General features: G+C 43.5%; 1 pseudogene; it reads left to right on the top strand.

Moving 5' to 3' along the window:
* Positions 1-1,161: 1,161 nt before the first annotated feature.
* LOC126210402 (5S ribosomal RNA) lies at positions 1,162-1,279 on the top strand (annotated as a pseudogene).
* The last annotated feature ends 7,726 nt before the right edge of the window (positions 1,280-9,005 follow it).

Here is a 9,005-nt window from a genome sequence, read left to right as displayed (position 1 = left end):
CACGCAGTTGACGTCAACAAGTGTTGGACCCGAAGATGACGTTGTTACAACTCTGAAACTAGTTGCCAAAATAAAATCGACACCTTAAAACAGCACGAGGAATTTCTTCATTTTTAATAGAAATTGATACCAGCTGACATCCCACTGTCCTCCGTTTTAACTATGGATGTATTAAGATTCCATTTCCTAATCGTCACGGAATTCTATATTCCGATATCCACAGTGTTGACAGTGTGCCGACAATACCAAATTCAGGCATTACCTCTCACCACGGACAACGAAGTGGCCGACAGCCTTCTCTGAGCAACCGAGAGCACCGGAGTTTGCGTAGTCAGTGCTAACAGACAAGCAATACATTGTGAATTAACCGTGGAAATCCATGTCGGACATGCAAGAAACGCGTCCGTTAGATCAGTGCGGTGAAAATAGGCGTCAGTGGGCTACAGCAACAGACGACGCATGCGACTGCCTTTGCTAACGGCACGACACCGCCTGGAGCGCATCTCCTGGACTCGTTGACCATATCGGTTGGACCCAAGACGACTGGAAAACCGTGGTCTGATCAGATGAGTCCCGATTTCAGTTGGTATGAACTGATGGGATTGCTCGAGTGTGGCGCTGACCCCACGAGGCCACGGACCCAAGTCGTCAACAGGGCATTGTGCAAGCTAGTGGTGGCTCTATAAGGGTGTGGGCTGCGTTTACACTAAATGTACTGCGTCCTCTGGTCAAACTGAACCTACTGTTGACTAGAAACGGTTATATTCGGCTACTTGGACATCATTTTCAGCCATTCATGTACTTCATGTTCCCAAACAACAATGGAATTTTTGTGGATGACAATGTGGCATGTCACCGGCTACAATTGTTGGCGACTTGTTTGAAGAACACTCTGAAAAATTCGACCGAATGATTCGACACCCAAATGACCGACATGAAGCCCATCAAACATTTATACGGCGTAATAGAGAGGTCAGCTCGTGCACAAAATCCTGCACCGGCAACACTTTCGCAATTATGCATGTCTGTAGAGATGGAATGGCCCAATAATATATCAGAGGACTTCCAACGATTTGTTGAGTCCATTCCACGTCGAGTTGCTGCACTACATCACGCAAAAGGAGGTCCGACTCGAAATTAGGAGCTATCCCATGACTTTAGGGCAACAGCCTTGCCGCAGTGGATACACCGGTTCCCGTGAGATCACCGAAGTTAAGCGCTGTCGGGCGTGGTCGGCACTTGGATGGGTGACCATCCAGGCCGCCATGCGCTGTTGCCAATTTTTCTGGGTGCACTCAGCCTCGTGACGCCAACTGAGGAGCTACACGACCGAATAGTAGCGGATTCGCTCAAGAATACCATCATAACGACCGGGAGAGTGATGTGCTAACCCCACGTCCCTCCTATCCGCAGTCCCCGCTGAGGATGACACGGCGGTCGGATAGTCACGGTAGGCCACTCGTGGCCTGAATACGGAGTGTTTTATCCCATGACTTTTGTCACATCAGTCTAAAAGTATTAGGCGAAGATGTAGTAGAATCGGACAGCAGATTGCGTCGGACAAGTGCTGTTTCTAAACTCTAGTTTTACTGGCAGCACCAGTCGTGCCACTGTGGTGTAAAGTATGGAACAAGACCACTCATCCGATTCCGAATCAAAACAACACTGCGTTTCGGAGTGGCAACAAATTATCTGTTACTAGTGAGTTTTTCAGTCCATGAACTTACCTCTGATGTCTTCCATTTTCTTTGCAACAAGTCAATGTAACATCCTTTTCTGTAAGGACGAGTATTGCATCATGGAACGATTTTCAAACCTTGCACTCTTGTCAGCCCTTTAACAGAAATTTAATATATTTCGTTATTTCATTTTAAATGATGGAATCCACTTTTTATGTGCTGTAGCGTTCTTCTGAAATTAAAAAAAAATTATTTCCGAAAAATACGATTTTTCCAAATCTGAAAACATGTTCCAAGGTAAAACATCATCATGTAACTATGAACAAATATTATACCGAAAATTAAATGCGTTGCAATCGAAAATATCTTTTAGGTACTGGACTTAGTAGTTTGTATGCTGTACTATTACTTTATTACCCACTAATAGTCAGTAACTGAAATCAAATTTTGAAGAAATATTATCAAGAACCAGTTAAAAACCAAATACATTTTCAAACAGAAACTATTGGAAACTAACACGGATTTCTAGTTTCAAACTGTTAATACGTTAACGAAACTCAATTAATTTTCAGATGTCAGTTTTCATGGTAAAGAACAGTAGTTTATTCGAGGTAATATATAGTGCACGAAAGACGAAGTATGGCATAAGGATCAAAATATTATATGGCTAGTTCTAAAATATATAGAATTTTACCTGCCATAAAATTTTCAAACTGTTGAATTAGCAATATACTCCAAATAAGGTAATATATTGTATGAGACTTACATAGATCGAAATGTTTACTAGTATTGCACAATTCATAACCTCGTGTCTAACAACAACAGAAACAGTACAAACTGGCGCAAATTGTTTACAGCGATCTCTAATGCGTATTCTTTCATATAATACTAAAATTGATCACTAGAATAAAGTATCGACCAAATTACATCATGTGCTCCCAGGTACTCTGTCCTCTAGGTACGACACTCTTCCCTGCATTTGGATACAAATGACACAACTGCTAGGGTCTTTCAGTAAATAATTTCTCGGTTTTCTTTAACTGCCGCTAATATATAAGAAAACGTCTCTTTAGGTGCTTCAAATTCTATGTTTTTATTCTATGTGTGTGAAGTTTCGAACAATTCCAACAGACGTCGGTGTCGTAAGCAACCATGAAAATGACGTCTGCGGAAGACACTCGTTACAAGCAACATACTGTAAGTGAAATCTCACTTGCGGAAAAAGAAACCGCAGTGAACATTCGTACATGATTTTGTCGAGTATGTGGAAATATCTGTACTGTCAGACAATGGGTGAAGCCAGTAAATGCTTCAGGGAGCGCAGAATTCATCTCTACGACCGAGCACTTTGGGAAGGTGCCAACACACCCACAGCTCCCGACCTGATGAATCGCGCGGAAACCATTATTCGTTCACATCACAACTCAACAACTGGCTCTACAGCTATCGGTGACCACCGGAAATACGTGTACAATGATTTTTCCTCTTGGATACTCAAAATTGGTTCAAATGACTCTGACCAATATGGGACTTAACGTCTGTTGTTATCAGTCCCCTAGAACTTAGAACTACTTAAACCTAACTAACCTAGGGACATCACACACATCCATGCCCAAGGCAGGATTCGAACCTGCGACCGCAGCGGTCGCGCGGTTCCAGACTTGAACCGCTCGGCCACTCCGGCCGGCCTTGGATACTCAAAGATGTGCTTAAGTAGGAATGCTCGCAAGGGACCTCTATCTCAAAAGCCGTTTAATGTGAACTGCTGAAGCAGTGTAAGGCCAATGGACATGTCTTTCTGCCAAAGCTCGTCGAAGGCCCGATGCATCTCTTTGAGTAGGAAACAAAAGGCAGTCACTAGAGTAGCACCATCCACAGTTCCCAAACAAGAAGAAATTCAAAGTAGCTGCCTCTGACAACCAAATCATGAAGACAATCTTCTTTTCTTACAGGCCTGATCCCATGTCTTCATAGGGTCGGCATGTCATTCTGAATATGGCAATATTTGTGGTAGAGTATCCGCATGCCATTCCAGTCACCTCCCCTCCCCCCTCCTAACCACCCTCCCCCTCCCCCGCACCAAATCTAGGCAGAATTTGTGTACTCCGTCTGTCTGTTATTATCCACGTGCAACTGACTGTGAATCGCGTAAGTGAGGTGTGACGTATTAGGTCTACAACTTTGCTTCCGCCGTTTTGCAGTAGACGGCATTGGTGGAAAGTAGTGGTGCAAATCGTTGGTCGTAAGTGTCATACAGTAAGCTTAGGCATTTGAGAATATAACGCCATCAGAATATTAGTCGAGTTTTGATTGTATCTTAAAGCTATTATCGGTTCAATATGCCGACTTACGAGCCCAATTCTCGACGTCTGCAGGAGGTTTTAATTTTCTGCTTTGATATGAAGGAATCTGCGGCTGAGGCTCATAAAAATCTGGATAATACCTATGATGAGACGCCTGATAGTGACAGAACTTTGCAGAAAATGGTTTCCATGCTTCAAGAACGGTGATTTTTACGTTGAAAACCGCCATGGTTGTGAAAGAGAGAAAGCTTTAGATGCTACTGCAACCGACGAGAACAATCACAGGAGATCGTTATGGAATGAAATTGATGTGTTTAAGCCGAACACTGAAAGACAAACGGTCACAGTACAACGATGTAGATGAAAAGGTGATTTTGCAGCATGACAGTGCTCGACCCCATGTCGCAAAACCCGTCAAAAGATACCTGGAAACGTTGAAATGGGAAGTCCTACCCCATCCGCCGTATTCTCCAGACATTGTTCCCTTTGACTAACAACATTTTAGTTCCATAGCACACAATCTTGCTGCCCAGCACTTCCTGTCGTATGAACAATTGCAAAATTGGATCGATGCATGGATCTTCTCGAAAGACGCCCAGTTCTTCCGCCTCGGGATTCGTATGCTGCCCGAAAGATGGGAGAAAGTAGTAGCCAGCGATGGCCAATACTCTGGTACGTAAATTTTTTGTAAGATGCTCACAATAAAGCCTCGAACTTTGGGAAAAAACGTCGGAAGCAAAGTTGTAGCCTCAGTATATTTGCTTGGTCGAATGTGGAAAACTGTCTAAACACTACACCCACGCTGGCCGGCACACCGCCCTTGTCGTTAATCAACCAGATGGATTCGATCAGAAGAATGCGTGCCCCCCTCCTTCCCCCCCTCCCCCCCCCCCCGAATTCCCAAAACAAGGTGCTAACGCGAGCGGCTATCCCCGCATGTCTTTTTTGGAATAATGATGGTTTAATTCTCCAGGATGTGTTGCGAGAAGGTGAAAGACAGCTGTAGAAGCCGACTGTCATTACTGATTGATTCACAGAAATTAATACTCCTATACAAGTACCATAGATTATTTTTTCTGTGTCCTTATATAGCGTGAAGGGTACGTGCAGTGCGTGATCGTATATTTACTTAATGTGTAGATCAACTTCTCTTTTCCTATTTTATGTATCGAGTAATTTCCTTTTTCCCTCCTCTCCAGTCCCACAGACAGTCTGTTTAGTTGATATCTGTGACCTCGTGTCTCTGAAATCGGCTGGTGTTGGAAGCAAAGATCTTCTTGAGTTGTCTGTGCTGTAATATCGATTTCGTTAGCTTTCTCCAGAGAATTTTCCCGTAGTGCTACACCGGCACAGAAGTTTACAAGTTTATATACTATAGCAAGTTATGTTTATACTGTCTAACCAGGAAATCTCTGACAGGTTAAGGATCTTATAATGGAGGTCAAGTCTACTTTTAAGAGAATTTTTATTTACTCTGAATTTGAATAAAGATATATCAAAAGTTATTTGTCATTCACAGAATTTTGATGAAACGTAATCCGCCTTTAACACAATCTCGTTTACTCGTAAATGAAACAAAAGTTAATCACAAGTAATCTGCCCTTAACAGAATTTCAATTACTTTTAAATGAAATAAAACTTAATCCCAAGCAATCTGTCCTTAAATGAAGCAACGATTAAAATTTATCATTGGAGCAAAATTAAATGAACCTCGAATTAGGTCAACAAGAGGTGACACTAACACTGTGGGTGGACAGTAAGGAACGATCACTGCATGGAAGTTATGGCACCAAGATACACTTATCTGTGCAGCTCCTTGTTGCAATATTAAGTACCCGAAATTCAAACTAGAAGTAAGCCAGCTGTTAAGGTTGCAGAACTAAAACATAGGAGAAGTGAATTGCTCAGATTATGAATCACGCTGACATGGATGGTGAAATATTATTTCCTTTCCTTCCCAGCAGAGTGTGGCATACAGCCACAGATTTCCGTCACGTCTCGTCTACCTCAATCACCGATCAAGCCCTTTGAAACTCCGTCACCGAATCCCTTACTCCTCCCGACATACAGCCTCTCAGAAATTACAGGTGGAGTAGCTGAATCTATACTGTCGCAACACGACAGCCGAGAATTGTCACAAAATTTTCAAAAATTGGTGAAAATAGAGAACAGTGTCACCTCCTTCCGTATTCGAGGCCCATTTTACCTTCACGATGTTCACACCGAACTGAAGCCATGTTGTGAATCTTCATATTTTCGGGGATCAGTTATTGTTCCATAAAATTTCGGGCGTGCGATCACCTGAATTTCACTTCTTCTTCTAATATTTCGGCTGTATACCCACCAGCCATCTTCAGAGCAATCCGAGGTGACTGGCTGTAACACTTGCTCTGACTTTTAATCCTCTAGCCGCGCCACTTCACATGCGGCCACAGATACACAATGCGCCGAGGCGTTGCTCCGTTGAAATTAGGTCTATGGCTGCACGGTCCATCCAGAGGGTGATATCGATGTATCACAGCGAACTGCAACGTCGCGATCTCTTTGTGAGTTTATCTAGAAAGTGCCGGGTTCCATGATTGGTCGAAGCTGAAGCTGCTATCTCTATTAAGTACATCCGTTGCCAATCGAATATTGATTGCTTCTTTCACTTCTGAGTCTCATAAAGATGAAGCCGAGGCTAAAATTTCAACGTTATCGTACACCATAGAGCGCCCAGTGTCAGTACAGTGATCTGCCACAGCCGATTTATTAAACTGTAAGAGTCTGATGTACCTGCGGTGCTCTGTGCATCTCTCATGGACTGTACGTGTCGTCTGTCCGATGTATGAATGGCCACAGGCAGAGAGGATTCTGTAAACCCGAGACTTGCGAAGCACCACAACATCTACATCTACATCTACATTTATACTCCGCAAGCCACCCAACGGTGTGTGGCGGAGGGCACTATACGTGCCACTATCATTACCTCCCTTTTCTGTTCCAGTCGCGTATGGTTCGCGGGAAGATCGACTGTCTGAAAGCCTCCGTGCGCGCTCGAATCTCTCTAATTTTACATTCGTGGTCTCCTCGGGACGTATAAGTAGGGGGAAGCAATATATTAGATACCTCATCCAGAAACTCATCTTCTCGAAACCTGGCGAGCAAGCTACACCGCGATGCAGAGCGCCTCTCTTCCAGAGTCTGCCACTTGAGTTTGCTAAACATCTCCGTAACGCTATCACGGTTACCAAATAACCCTGTGACGAAACGCGCCGCTCTTCTTTGGATCTTCTCTATCTCCTCCGTCATCCCGATCTGGTACAGATCCCACACTGATGAGCAATACTCAAGTATAGGTCGAATGAGTGTTATGTAAGCCACCTCCTTTGTTGATGGACTACATTTTCTAAGGACTCTCCCAATGAATCTCAACCTGGTACCCGCCTTACCAACAATTAATTTTATGCGATCATTCCACTTCAAATCGTTCCGCACGCATACTCCCAGATATTTTACAGAAGTAACTGCTACCAGTGTTTGTTCCGCTATCATATAATCATACAATAAAGGATCCTTCTTTCTATGTATTCGCAATACATTACATTTATGTATGTTAAGGGTCAGTTGCCACTCCCTGCACCAAGTGCCTGTCCGCAGCAGATCTTCCTGCATTTCGCTACAATTTTCTAATGCTGCAACTTCTCTGTATACTACAGTATCATCCGCGAAAAGCCGCATGGAACTTCCGACACTATCTACTAGGTCATTTATGTATATTGTGAAAAGCAATGGTCCCATAACACTCCCCTGTGGCACGCCATAGGTTATCTTAACGTCTGTAGACGTCTCCCCATTGATGACAACATGCTGTGTTCTGTTTGCTAAAAACTCTTCAATCCATCCACACAGCTGGTCCGATATTCCGTAGGGTCTTACTTTGTTTATCAGGCGACAGTGCGGAACTGTATCGAACGCCTTCCGGAAGTCAAGGAAAGTAGCATCTACCTGGGAGCCTGTATGTAATATTTTCTGGGTCTCATGAACAAATAAAGCGAGTTGGCTCTCACACGATCGCTGTTTCCGAAATCCATGTTGATTCCTACAGAGTAGACTCTGGGTATCCAAAAACGACATGATACGCGAGCAAAAAACATGTTCTAAAATTCTACAACAATTCGACGTCAGAGATATAGGTCTATAGTTTTGCGCATCTGCTCGACGACCCTTCTTGAAGACTGGGACTACCTGTGCTGTTTTCCAATCATTTGGAACCTTCCGTTCCTCTAGAGACTTGCGGTACACGGCTGTTAGAAGGGGGGTAAGTTCTTTCGCGTACTCTGTGTAGAATCGGATTGGTATCCCAACATCTTTAACCGAAATCAGGAATGCTGCTGTCTTTGCTGGAAGGTGAAAACTCATTTTCACTTCGTGTTTGCTGAGGATCCGTCCAATTTTTGGCGACAGGCTTCTTACGTATGGCGGACAAGCAATGGATTTAAATCTTTCCCTGTCTTTCTTCTTGTCCGTCCCTTACGCCCACTGTTGGTTTCATTTGTAGTGACTTACGCGCCTGCTGTGGAGACTACCCATTTGTTTCAAAACCTCTTCTCAAGTGTAGAAGCTCGTCCTCCAGAATGCTCTCGCCAGCAATGATGTGTGCTCTGTGTACCACAGTTCTAACACTCATCGTCTGCAAAGGATGGTGACAGCTATTTGGACGTAGGTATAAATCCGTATGGTTCGGTTTCCGATGTGCTGCCAGCATGTTTGCTTCCTATCAAAATGTCCAAAAATGGAAGGTTCCAATCTTTTTGAATTTCCATCGTGAAATGAATTTGTCTTTGCATGGAATTCAGATGATTTGAAAATTATTTTAATTTATCTTCACCATGGGGCCACACTACAAACGTGCCATCAACATAACTCCAAAATACTGTGGGTTTCAAACTAGCAGATTGCAGCGCCTTCTCCTAGTTCGCCACCAAAGCTGACAAAAGACTATCGATGGCAACACCGCCAGTCTGTTCATAAAATTAGTTAT

Source organism: Schistocerca nitens, chromosome 1 (assembly GCF_023898315.1).
Source record: "Schistocerca nitens isolate TAMUIC-IGC-003100 chromosome 1, iqSchNite1.1, whole genome shotgun sequence".
Taxonomy (NCBI): Eukaryota; Metazoa; Arthropoda; class Insecta; order Orthoptera; family Acrididae; genus Schistocerca; species Schistocerca nitens.
This window is presented reverse-complemented; position numbering and strand designations above follow the sequence as displayed.